We start from the raw sequence: 14,080 nt of genomic DNA on the forward strand, positions 1-14,080 counted from the left end.
AGCTCATAGGGCAGTGGTAACTGGGTTGACCATATATCTACTCCTAACGCCAACACTAGAAGTAGCCGGGGAACATGCCTACGTTGGTCGCTAGATGTCTCGCGCCAGCCGGAGGACTAACTACCCCTAGAAGAGGAAAACAAAGACCTCTCTTGCCTCCAGATAATAGACCCCAAAAGTTGGATACAAGCCCCCCACAAATAATAACGGTGAGGTAAGAGGAAATGACAAACACAGAGATGAACTAGGTTTAGCAAAGAGAGGCCCACTTACTAATAGCAGAATGTAGTAAGATAACTTATATGGTCAACGAAAACCCTATCAAAATTCCACACTGGAAATTCAAGAACCCCCGAACCGTCTAACGGCCCGGGGGGAGAACTCCAGCCTCCCTAGAGCTTCCAGCAAGGTTAGGATACAGATTATGTACAAGCTGGACAAAAATGCAAACAAAAACAAATAGCAAAAAGCAAGAAAGCAGACTTAGCTTAATCTAGCAGGAACCAGGATCAGTAGACAAGAGCACAACAGATTAGCTCTGATTACAACGTTGCCAGGCATTGAACTGAAGGTCCAGGGAGCTTATATAGCAACACCCCTGAACTAACGGCCCAGGTGAGCATACAAGGGATGACTGACATACCCAGAGTAAAATCACTAGTAACCACTAGAGGGAGCCAAAAAGCAAATTCACAACAGTACCCCCCCCCTTAGTGAGGGGTCACCGAACCCTCACCAAGACCACCAGGGCGATCAGGATGAGCGGTGTGAAAGGCACGAACCAAATCGGCCGCATGCACATCAGAGGCGACCACCCAGGAATTATCCTCCTGACCATAGCCCTTCCACTTGACCAGGTACTGAAGCCTCCGCCTGGAGAGACGAGAATCTAAGATCTTCTCCACCACGTACTCCAACTCGCCCTCAACCAACACCGGAGCAGGAGGCTCCGCAGAAGGGACCACAGGCACAACGTACCGCCGCAACAAGGACCTATGAAATACGTTGTGAATGGCAAACGACACCGGAAGATCCAGGCGAAAGGATACAGGATTAAGGATTTCCAATATCTTGTAAGGACCAATGAAGCGAGGCTTAAATTTGGGAGAGGAGACCTTCATAGGAACAAATCGAGAAGACAGCCATACCAAATCCCCAACGCGAAGTCGGGGACCCACACCGCGGCGGCGGTTGGCAAAACGCTGAGCCTTCTCCTGTGACAACTTCAAGTTGTCCACCACATGACTCCAGATTCGCTGCAACCTATCCACCACAGAATCCACCCCAGGACAGTCAGAAGGCTCCACATGTCCCGAGGAAAAACGAGGATGGAAACCAGAGTTGCAGAAAAATGGCGAAACCAAGGTGGCGGAACTAGCCCGATTATTAAGGGCAAATTCAGCCAACGGCAAGAAGGTACCCAATCATCCTGATCAGAAGAGACAAAACACCTCAAATAAGCCTCCAGAGTCTGATTAGTTCGCTCCGTTTGTCCGTTAGTCTGGGGATGAAAAGCGGATGAAAACAACAAATCAATGCCCATCCTACCACAAAAGGATCGCCAGAACCTGGAAACAAACTGGGATCCTCTGTCCGACACAATATTCTCAGGAATGCCGTGCAAACGAACCACGTTCTGGAAGAACACAGGAACCAGATCAGAAGAGGAGGGCAGCTTAGGTAAAGGAACCAAATGGACCATCTTGGAGAAACGATCACATATCACCCAGATGACAGACATGCCCTGAGACACCGGAAGATCAGAAATGAAATCCATAGAGATGTGTGTCCAAGGTCTCTTCGGGACAGGCAAGGGCAAGAGCAACCCGCTGGCACGAGAACAGCAAGGCTTAGCTCGAGCACAAGTTCCACAGGACTGCACAAATGACCGCACATCCCTTGACAAGGAAGGCCACCAAAAGGACCTGGCCACCAGATCTCTGGTGCCAAAAATTCCCGGGTGCCCTGCCAACACTGAGGAATGAACCTCGGAAATGACTCTGCTGGTCCATTTAGCAGGCACAAACAATCTGTCAGATGGACAAGAGTCAGGCCTACCAGCCTGAAATCTCTGCAACACACGCCGCAGATCAGGAGAAATAGCTGACAAGATAACTCCTTCTTTAAGAATACCCACAGGTTCAGCGACTCCAGGAGCATCAGGCACAAAGCTCCTAGACAGAGCATCGGCCTTCACATTCTTAGAACCTGGTAAATACGAGACCACAAAGTCAAAACGGGAGAAAAACAATGACCAGCGGGCCTGTCTAGGATTCAGGCGTTTAGCAGATTCGAGATACATCAGATTTTTGTGATCAGTCAAGACCACCACACGATGCTTAGCACCCTCGAGCCAATGACGCCACTCCTCAAATGCCCACTTCATGGCCAACAACTCCCGATTGCCCACATCATAATTTCGCTCTGCCGGCGAAAACTTCCTGGAGAAAAAGGCACAAGGTCTCATAGTAGAGCAACCAGGGCCTCTCTGCGACAAAACGGCCCCTGCCCCAATCTCCGAAGCATCCACCTCCACCTGAAAGGGAAGTGAGGTGTCAGGTTGGCACAAAACAGGCGCCGAAGTAAACCGGCGTTTCAACTCCTGGAAAGCCTCCACGGCAGCAGGAGCCCAGTTAGCTACATCAGAGCCTTTCTTGGTCATATCCGTCAATGGTTTAACAACGCTAGAAAAATTTGCGATAAAACGACGGTAGAAGTTAGCAAAACCCAAGAACTTCTGAAGACTCTTAACTGACGAGGGTTGAGTCCAATCATGAATAGCTCGGACCTTGACTGGGTCCATCTCCACAGCAGAAGGGGAAAAAATGAACCCCAAAAAGGGAACCCTCTGTACACCAAAGAGACACTTTGAGCCTTTAACAAACAAAGAATTTTCACGCAAAATCTTAAAAACCATCCTGACCTGCTCCACATGCGAGTCCCAATCATCAGAAAAAAACAGAATATCATCCAGATAAACAATCAAAAATTTATCCAGATACTTCCGGAAAATGTCATGCATGAAGGACTGAAAAACTGAAGGTGCATTAGAGAGCCCAAATGGCATCACCAAGTACTCAAAATGACCTTCGGGCGTATTGAATGCGGTTTTCCATTCATCGCCTTGCTTAATGCGCACAAGGTTGTACGCACCACGAAGGTCTATCTTGGTGAACCACTTGGCACCTTTAATCCGGGCAAACAAGTCTGACAACAGCGGCAAAGGATACTGAAATTTGACAGTGATCTTGTTTAAAAGCCGATAGTCAATACAAGGCCTCAAAGATCCGTCCTTTTTGGCCACAAAAAAGAATCCCGCACCAAGAGGGGAAGAAGAAGGACGGATATGCCCCTTCTCAAGAGACTCCTTGATATATGAATGCATCGCGGTATGTTCAGGTACCGACAAATTAAACAGTCTCCCCTTAGGAAACTTACTGCCAGGAATCAAATCTATTGCACAGTCACATTCCCTATGAGGAGGCAGTGCACTGGACTTAGACTCGCTGAAGACATCCTGATAATCAGACAAATACGCCGGAACTTCCGAAGGCGTAGAAGAAGCAATAGACAAGGGCAGGGAATCTCCATGAATTCCATGGCAGCCCCAACTTGACACCGACATTGCCTTCCAGTCCAAGACTGGATTATGGGTCTGTAACCATGGCAAACCCAAAACAACCAAATCATGCATCTTATGCAGAACAAGAAAACGTATCACCTCCCGATGTTCGGGAGTCATGCACATGGTAACCTGTGTCCAAAACTGCGGTTTATTTTTTGCCAAAGGCGTAGCATCAATACCCCTAAGAGGGATAGGATTTTCTAATGGCTCCAGAACAAAACCGCAGCGCTTGGCAAATGACAGATCCATCAGACTCAGGGCAGCACCTGAGTCTACAAACGCCATGACAGGATACGATGACAGTGAGCAAATCAAAGTTACAGATAGAATAAATTTAGGTTGCAAATTACCAATGGCGACAGGACTAACAACCCTAGTAAGACGTTTAGAGCATGCTGAGATAACATGTGTAGAATCACCACAGTAGTAACACAAGCCATTCTGGCGTCTATGAATTTTCCGCTCATTTCTAGTCAGGATTCTATCACATTGCATTAAATCAGGTGCCTGCTCAGACAACACCATGAGGGAATTTGCGGTTTTGCGCTCCCGCAACCGCCGGTCGATCTGAATTGCCAGGGCCATGGAATCATTCAGACCTGTGGGAATGGGAAAACCCACCATCACATTCTTAATGGCTTCAGAAAGGCCATTTCTGAAATTTGCAGCCAATGCACACTCGTTCCACTGGGTCAGCACGGACCATTTCCGAAATTTTTGGCAATACACTTCAGCCTCGTCCTGGCCCTGAGACATAGCCAGCAAGGCTTTTTCTGCCTGAATCTCAAGATTGGGTTCCTCATAAAGCAAACCGAGCGCCAGAAAAAACGCATCAATATCAGCCAATGCCGGATCTCCTGGCGCCAGCGAGAAGGCCCAATCCTGAGGGTCGCCCCGTAAAAAAGAAATAACAATTTTCACTTGCTGAGCGGAGTCTCCAGATGAACAGGGTCTCAGGGACAAAAACAATTTACAATTATTCCTGAAATTTCTAAATTTAAATCGGTCTCCGGAAAACAGTTCAGGAATCGGTATCTTAGGTTCTGACATAGGATTTCTGATAACATAATCTTGTATGCCCTGCACACGAGCAGTAAGCTGGTCCACACCTGTAATCAAGGTCTGGACATTCATGTCTGCAGCAAACACAAGCCACTCAGAGGTAAAGGGGAAAAGAAAAAAAAAAATGAGAAAAAGAAAAAAAAAACCTCAGAATTTTCTTTCTTATAATCCCGCTTCTGCAATGCATTTAACATTTAATACTGGCCTGGCAAACTGTTATGACCCCAATGGCGAGGGTCTCAGAGGAACAAGTAAGTCTGCGAAGTACAAAAATCCAGCTCATAGGGCAGGGGTAACTGGGTTGACCATATATCTACTCCTAACACCAACACTAGAAGTAGCCGGGGAACATGCCTACGTTGGTCGCTAGATGTCTCGCGCCAGCCGGAGGACTAACTACCCCTAGAAGAGGAAAACAACGACCTCTCTTGCCTCCAGATAATAGACCCAAAAGTTGGATACAAGCCCCCCACAAATAATAACGGTGAGGTAAGAGGAAATGACAAACACAGAGATGAACTAGGTTTAGCAAAGAGAGGCCCACTTACTAATAGCAGAATGTAGTAAGATAACTTATATGGTCAACGAAAACCCTATCAAAATTCCACACTGGAAATTCAAGAACCCCCGAACCGTCTAACGGCCCAGGGGGAGAACTCCAGCCTCCCTAGAGCTTCCAGCAAGATTAGGATACAGATTATGTACAAGCTGGACAAAAATGCAAACAAAAACAAATAGCAAAAAGCAAGAAAGCAGACTTAGCTTTATCTAGCAGGAACCAGGATCAGTAGACAAGAGCACAACAGATTAGCTCTGATTACAACGTTGCCAGGCATTGAACTGAAGGTCCAGGGAGCTTATATAGCAACACCCCTGAACTAACGGCCCAGGTGAGCATACAAGGGATGACTGACATACCCAGAGTAAAATCACTAGTAACCACTAGAGGGAGCCAAAAAGCAAATTCACAACAGTCTCCCTCAGAGGTCATGGGTCTTCCAGCAGGAAAATGACCCAAAACACACTTCAAAAAGCACTAGAAAATGGTTTGAGAGAAAGCACTGGAGACTTCTAAGGTGGCCAGCAATGAGTCCAGACCTGAATCCCATAGAACACCTGTGGAGAGATCTAAAAATGGCAGTTTGGAGAAGGCACCCTTCAAATATCAGGGACCTGGAGCAGTTTGCCAAAGAAGAATGGTCTAAAATTCCAGCAGAGCATTGTAAGAATCTCATTGATGGTTACCGGAAGCGGTTGGTCGCAGTTATTTTGGCTAAAGGTTGTGCAACCAAGTATTAGGCTGAGGGTGCCAATACTTTTGTCTGGCCCATTTTTGAGTTTTGTGTGAAATGATCAATGTTTTGCTTTTTGCTTCATTCTCTTTTGTGTTTTTTCATTTAAGAGAAATTAAATGAAGATAATAATACCAAAGAATTTGTGATTGCAATCATTTTCAGGAAGAAACTGAGTATTATCTGACAGAATTGCAAGGGTGTCAATACTTTTGGCCACAACTGTAGTCTGTTTGACCGCTTGTTGGTGGTGGTTCACTCTTATAGCGTGGCGCTCAACATCATGTGTAAAATAATGTTGCAATTAAGGCAGTCATCCAACCTCGTCACCGTGCACCCTCGCCTGTATCTGCCACCTCTGAATAATGTCCTCACCCCATGATATGGGAAAATAAATGACTTTGATTGCGACACTACTTGGTGAGAGCCACATCTTCATTTTTTCTTCTATAAGTATTGAACAATCATTTTGTTCTCTAGAGGTAAGCAGCCATGAGAAATGTCTGGCAGGGCTTTCTCATGGAAAACCCAAGAGCACTTTGCTAAGCGAGAATCACTTTGTATGGGCATGGTGGGCGAGATTACCGCCAGCTGAACCATTTGGTGAAACCATCGTTCATCCGGCAGGTAGCTAAAGCTTATGGGGAGCTTTGGGGTACACTGTACAGTGCTGGTTACCGTATTGCATATTACAACCTAGGAGCCATATCAGGCCACACTTTCCTAGTGCAGAAGTATAAATATTCTAAATATTTTGGACCACAACCTGTCCACGATGTCTTTTAGAAACAGACGCTGCAGTGAAAGTTATTTAGAAAAATTATTTTTGTGCACACATCTAAACTTTTGGAATATCTCCATGTAATTGGAGGTACACTTTAAAAAAACTTGGTTCAGTATTTTAGTACACCTCATTTGGTAACGACATAATGCCAATAGCATAGTGCAACATTGCCCTAGGCACACCGCCAGAACACAGTCCAGCGTGCACAGAGGAGGGAGGAGGCAGGAGCAGAAGCACGCCAGGGATTGCACTGTGGGCTGGGGTGGTGAGTAAGCCTGCGTCCATGCATGGAGAGAGCAGGGGGCTCCATGCAGGGGCATCTAGCATAGCATTACAGGTACTGGTTTGCTGATCTAAAAAAAATACCATCAATCTGTGATTCTTATGAGAACAGTGGACTGGTTCAGACCTCTGTAACATAAGCAGTGGGTGAAACTGGAAGGTGAACTCCCTAGACACTCACATGGATTGACAAAATACAAGTACAAACTAAACAATTCCCAATGCTCACTCAACACTTTTTGCAAACATGGCAGCATGTCTTAATCTCATCATCTATATCACGTAGATTGGGTCTATTAAAGCCCTTGTTTGACAACCCAGATTTCCCCCTGCTTCAGGTGTGGATTAATTTCTAATCTGAGACAGATCTGCTGGGGTTAGATTGGTCACTTCCTTTACAGAACTTGGTGGCTCTTATCCAGGTAGGCACATTTCCATCTCAGGTCACTTATAAAGTTTTATATACTGTATCTCTGACTAGTGTAAAGGATGAACTCACTCCATTTGAAACCTTAATCACTCAAGTAGGTCCTTGTACTAAACTTCTATCTTGAATATACAAAGCAACAAAAGGGAAACCTGCAATGACCCTCTACCCTTTACTGGAGCTTGGAAGAAGGAATTAGGTAGTTAAATTTCAGAGGAGGTGTAACGCTCGCGCCGAGACTGGTTGGCGCGGGCGCCTGGGGGTGTGGCCCCACTGGACCACAGACCGAACCTCCCTGGAAGGGGCGTAACTAAGTAGCTTCCTAGGTGTTCACTGGAGCCTCTGATGGCGAGGACAGACTTGTGCAATAGGAAGCTACCAGGTACCACTCCAGGGTGGAGTCGGACTGTGGATGCTGATCCCACCAGGGACAAGACACAGACAAGCAGGCACGGTTGTGGCACTGGCTGACAGACGGGTTTGGCAGAAGCCCAGATGGGCGGACTGGCTTGACGGAGATACAGGCAGGCAGACGGGCGCGGCTGGTACTCAGGCAGACAGGCGGGCATGGCTGGCACTGGCAGACAGGACTGATACTCTGGTAGGAACTGGTATTCAGATGGTTGTATGGAAACAGGTAGGAACCCGTTCAGACTGGAGAACATAAAGAAACAGGTAGAGACCCGTACGGCAAGTTGCAGAATAAAGATAGAGCAAGAGTGGAAGCAAAGCAGAATCACAGGAGGTGGAGTAAGAGCAGGAGGTGGAGCTAAGAGTAGAGAAGGAGAAGGCAGAGCTATGAGCAGAGAAGGAGAAGGCAGAGCAAAGAGTAGAGAAGGAGAAGGCAGAGCAGAGAGTAGAGAAGGAGAAGGCAGAGCCAAGGACGGAGCCGCAGGAGGCGGAGCCAAGAGCGGAGATGCTGGAGGCAGAGCCAAGAGCAGAGACGCTGGAGGCGGAGCCAAGAGCAGAGATGCTGGAGGCAGAGCCAAGAGCGGAGATGCTGGAGGCGGAACCAAGAGCGGAGACGCTGGAGGAGGAGCCAGGAGCCAGAACCGCAGGAGGTAATGCCAAGAGCAAAAGAGTGCAGAACCACAGGTTGTGGTGAGGAAAGCTGAGAAGCACAGAACCACAGGTTGTGGCAGAACAGAGCAGAGAGATGCAGAACCACTGATAGTGGCAAGCAGAGCAGAGAGATAAGGCGGAGGTACACTGTTGTGAATTCTGCTCTTGGGCTCCCTCCGGTGGTTGTAAGTAGCACTTTTGTGAGTTCTGCTCTTGGGCTCCCTCCTGTGGTTTTGAGTGGTATAGCTGATTCTTGGATTTAGCATCAGCAGCTGCTTCCACTGATCGTCTTTCTGCTCGGCTATTTTAGTCTGGCTTTATCCCTCAATCAATGCCAGTTGTCAATTGTTCCTGCTTGGGAGTCTCGGCTCTTTTGGATTTCCCTGACACTCTGACCCGTTCAGCAAAGATAAGTCCTTGCTTGTCCTTTTGCAGTCCACTTGTTGTGGACTTATTGTTCAGCACATTCTATGTTTTGTTAATTTGTCCAGCTTATCAGTATGGATCTATTCAGCTAAGCTGGAAGCTCTGGGCTGCAGATTTTGCCCTCCACACCTTTAGTCAGGTGTGGAGATTTTTGCATATCTCTGCGGTGGACTTTTTCTAGTTTTTATTACTGACCGCACAGTGTTCTTTCCTGTACTATCTATCTAGCTAGAAGTGGCCTCCTTTGCTAAATCTTGTTTCATTCTACGTATGTCATTTCCTTCTCCTCTCACAGTCATTATTTGTGGGGGGCTGTCCTATCCTTTTGGGATTTTCTCTGAGGCAAGATAGCTTTCCTATTTCTACCTTTAGGGGTAGCTAGTTCTCCGGCTGTGACGAGGTGTCCAGGGAGTGACAGGAACATCCCACGGCTACTTCTAGTGTTGTGTTAAGATCAGGAACTGCGGTCTGTATAGTTACCACCTGCTCAGAGCTAGTCGCATGTCGCTCCTAAATTACCAGTCCATAACAGTACATACAGCAGAGTGGGAAATGACAAATGACAAAGAAGGAACAGGAACAGGCATAGACCAGAGTTCAGACAGGGACGGACACGGATACACAAACAGAACACAGATGAAGGCCTGCAGTATTGCAGCCCTCTGAGACAGGAAACAGACACGACCTGGCAGCTCAGTAGCAAATGCTAACTGAGGGGAATAGTTTGCTCAGGCATCCTCCAATGGGTGAGGATGCCTTAAGTATCAGAGGCCTCAAGGCTATTGGCCAGGAACACCCAAAGGAGGTGCACACAGTCTCAATAAGAATCCGGAGTGACTGGCGCCGCCCCCCTATGCACACAGCCAGGAAGTGTACACAGAGCAAGCATGGCACTGGGTGAGTGAGTTGATGTAACAGGCAGATGGGGAATGGAAGGCCTTGTAGTGATGCCGGCAGGGTTGTTACAGGAGGATTGGCAAAAAACATTCATACTCTGCCACAAATTACACTGGCCAACAGTGAAAATGTTTCTGAAATGAAAATAGCTGGTTTGTAATAATTTTAGCATCCTAAAAACGAATATGTTACTTAAAAATCATTATTAGCTCTTGTTGCTGAGATACAGGTCATTTAAGATTATTATGCAGGAAAATAGGGAAATTTTGAATTTTCAACAAATGTGTATTGGTAAACCTGATTACAGACCTGTTGAACCAATGTCAGCCATTTTATAAATTGTGTCTGCATAGTTTGTACTAATTGAAGTCTCTTTCTCTTGTTGCAGTAATTTTGTGGAGAGAATTTACACTTTGAAAATGCCTCGTAAATGTGCAAATATTGTTAACAATTTTTGTTACGTGTGTGGTTATGTGACATTTGCCAACCAAAGAAGACCAATTACTCCACTTGTGAAGACTGCTTACCATCATTACTTTGCTTATACGTGGCACTTAAATACGTGGCACTTATACGTGGCACTTAAATACGTGGCACTTATATACGTGGCATTTTGAGACCTTTAATTTTTCCACATTTTGGTCCACAGAGTCATGTGAGGTCTTGTTTTTTGCGGGACGAGTTGACGTTTTTATTGGTAACATTTTCGGACACGTGACCATTTTTTATCACTTTTTATTCCGTTTTTTGTGAGGCAGAATAACCAAAAACCAGCTATTCATGAATTTCTTTATACCGTTCTGCGTTTGGTAAAATTGATAAAGCAGTTTTATTCGTCGGGTCAGTACGATTACAGCGATACCTCATTTATATCATTTTTTAATGTTTTGGCGCTTTTATACGATAAAAACTATTTTATAGAAAAAATAATTATTTTGGCATCGCTTTATTCTGAGGACTATAACTTTTTTATTTTTTTGCTGATGATGCTGTATGGCGGCTTGTTTTTTGCGGGACAAGATGACGTTTTCAGCGGTACCATGGTTATTTATATCCATCTTTTTGATCGCGTGTTATTCCACTTTTTGTTCGGCGGTATGGTAATAAAGCGTTGTTTTTTGCCTCGTTTTTTTTTTTTTTTTCTTACGGTGTTTACTGAAGGGGTTAACTAGTGGGACAGTTTTATAGGTTGGGTCGTTACGGACGCGGCGATACTAAATATGTGTACTGTACTGTGCAATTTATACTCTTGTAATGAATTCTTCTCGCTACCTACAGCACATACTTCCATGGCGTGTATCTAAAAAACGAGAGCTAATTAAACAATTCTGTGGGTATATTTGAGTTTCTCGACCCAAAATTAGTAATATTTGCCTATTTTCATCAAAGAAACATAAAAAAAGTTGTTTTTTGTTGGCCTGTGTTATCTATTACCGTACTTGCCATGCTCAAGAGAAAAACTATAAGACTCTATCTAGATGGTACTGTGGTCCCACTATGCTACATAGAATCTTCCCCTCTATGTCGGACTCATACTAGCAGTGTGGTGGTGCAGCCACATCATGTTACAAATATGGTGGGAATGCCCATTCGTTTGTGGGTTATGGAATTCAATATTCTCACTGTGTAATAGTCTCACAGGTAGAAGAGTAACAATCACATCAAAGCTTTTCATTGCTAATGGACATGTTGGATATTATTCAGTGAGGGGAATGACCTGGAAATCTGGGTGTCAAAAAAAAAATACTTAAGATAGAATGTCGTAGTAGATGTGGTCTACTCTGAAGTGCTAGTTTCAATAAGTCGTGTTTTTTTTTGTTTCGTCCCCCCTCCACCTCCCTTTCCTTCCCATTTTTTCTCTTTCCACCCTTCTTTCTTCTTTACATTGCTCTATCACACAGGTAATTATTTGTTTCATGTAAGAGCATATACTAATACCTAATCAAGCTGATTATACTTACGTTCTAATGTTTAACGATAACTGAATATTAACAACAGTAGTAATCGATCAAGGGGATTGCAGTCCAAAATGTAGAAAAAGAGTTCTCAGAAAAATAATGTCAAATTAAGTAGAATAATCTGAGAACTGTCAAAATTAAATGTCCAAAATTCATAGATTTATTCAGAATTATGACCAGTCATGCAATACACCAACCTTTCGGCCTGATGGGCCTTTGTCAAGGTAATTATCTGTGTAACAGTACAAAGAAAATATCATCAAAAATTATAAGCAACCAATAATATATAATAAAACAGAACAACTGGTCAATACATACTCAAAATAAATATCCAGAGCCAACATATCATGTCATCCCATGAATATCAGTACATATGTATAACAGCCCATCACATAATACATAGAGGCTAAGTGCCCACATAATAACAGAAGAATCGAAAAATAAAACTCAATAATCAATAAATACAGGTGGTCAGCATCATCATATGTCTCAGAGGTAGAGACAAGTTCCATCTGTGAACTATGGACAATCCTTATCGTATATACAAATCATATCCTGAAGGGCTCAAACTAGAACAAAAATAAACAATACAATCATATGAGCGCAAATAATCAGTAAGGCACAGTTACCTGTATGACGGTATTTAAGAAGATACTAAAAGAAAAGAAAAGAAGGACAAAGGGGTCCCGGTAAGTGCACGGAGAAGTTATATAATAGAATTAAAGAGTCACACCCGAAATGGATAGATTACCTGGTTAAGGAGCGCGTGCATATCGGGAAGACGCCGATTCAGTAGTGAGGTGTCGCATGCAACAAGTGGTCACCTATTTATGATGTCAGAACGGCGCCAATGTCCGAAAAGATCACGTGTGCTTCACATAGTGCGCAAGCGCAGAGAGTAAATGTCGCGCATGCGTAATAGAAGAAAAAGGATGGAAGTGGTGAATGGAAAGGCGGAAGTAGGGAATAAGAGATAGTAAGGTAATATATTGAGAAACATATAAAAGCAGGCGCCGCATATCGCAGACGGTAGAGAATAAAAAAGGAACAAGAGGTGGTAAATGCGTATACCAATGTATAGAACATATATTAAAAGGGTATTAGAAAAGAAAAAGCACCCATGTCGTGCACCGACCTGCACCCAAAGAGTGATGGACCACAGAATCAAGTCTAAAAGAAAGAAAAGGGAAAAGAAATCAGTACATATAGCATATGTAAATAGATATATGTATATAACCAGAAGATATCTACTCATCTATAATATACACAAATACATATGTACAATTATACATAGCTTATGAGCTCTCAGGGATCAAGCCCATAAAGAGATCACATATCCTAAATCAAAAAATAGAAGAAGTGAAAGAAAGAGAAACTGCGAGAAAAAAAGAGATATCAAATTCAAAGAGAGGACAATGTTATACAATAAAGGATCATAAAAGTCAATAGAACACCTCATATTCTCTATTCAAACCAAATGGTTCTAAGGTTTGAAGAGTGTAGATCCAAAATGCCTCTTTTTCTTTTAACTTCAATATTCTGTTTCCACCTCTTCTAGCCATTGGCACATTATCGATAACCTGGTAACGTAGCTGTGAAATGCTATGATTATGAATGATTAATAAAATGTGCAGGTATGGGTAGCATAGTCTTCTTGCAGCGAATAGTTGATTTGTGCTGTGATATGCGGTCTCGGATATGCTGGGTAGTTTCCCCAACATATCCGAGACCGCAAGGACATTTGATGAAGTACACAACGTATGAAGAATCACAGCTGTAAAAGCCACGAACCGGGAAACATTTTCCAGTCCTCGGATGTGTGAATGTCTCACCCTTGGTAATGTGTGAACACTGCAAACAACGTAAACAGCGAAATGTACCCTTACGTGAAGATGTCAAAAACGACTGTTTCATCTCTGTTCTTGGGCTACCAACATCCGCCCTAACTAAAAGGTTCTGCATATTAGGTGGTTTTTTATGACACATGAGTGGAGGAATGCGGAATTCAGGAATGTCAGGATAGGAGGACCCCAGAAGTGACCAATGTCTAAAAATAATCTTCTGAAACAGAGACATGAACGGGTGGTATGTATTGACGAAAGCCATCCGATGTCCCCCAACCTGTGGTGTCTTAGAAACTGGAGTATCTGGAGAAAAACTAAGATATGAATCTGGATACCCACGACTGCGGAACTTGGAGGCCATATCATTAAGACGTATGGAGCATTGTGAAGGGTCCGACACAATACGATTAACCCTCTGATA

General features: G+C 44.2%; 1 long non-coding RNA gene across 2 annotated transcripts in view; it reads right to left on the reverse strand.

The window, feature by feature from the left end:
• The window catches only part of LOC143793786 (uncharacterized), a 154,663-nt gene that overhangs the window by 12,661 nt on the left and 127,922 nt on the right, over window positions 1-14,080 (reverse strand). For both annotated transcript variants that reach the window (XR_013220261.1, XR_013220260.1), the window contains 2 exons: window positions 12,951-12,985; window positions 12,445-12,469 (listed from right to left, as the gene is read on the reverse strand). This is a non-coding gene — a long non-coding RNA (uncharacterized LOC143793786). The remainder of the gene's footprint in view (window positions 1-12,444; window positions 12,470-12,950; window positions 12,986-14,080) is intronic.

The sequence above is a fragment of the Ranitomeya variabilis genome, chromosome 1 (assembly GCF_051348905.1).
Source record: "Ranitomeya variabilis isolate aRanVar5 chromosome 1, aRanVar5.hap1, whole genome shotgun sequence".
Taxonomy (NCBI): Eukaryota; Metazoa; Chordata; class Amphibia; order Anura; family Dendrobatidae; genus Ranitomeya; species Ranitomeya variabilis.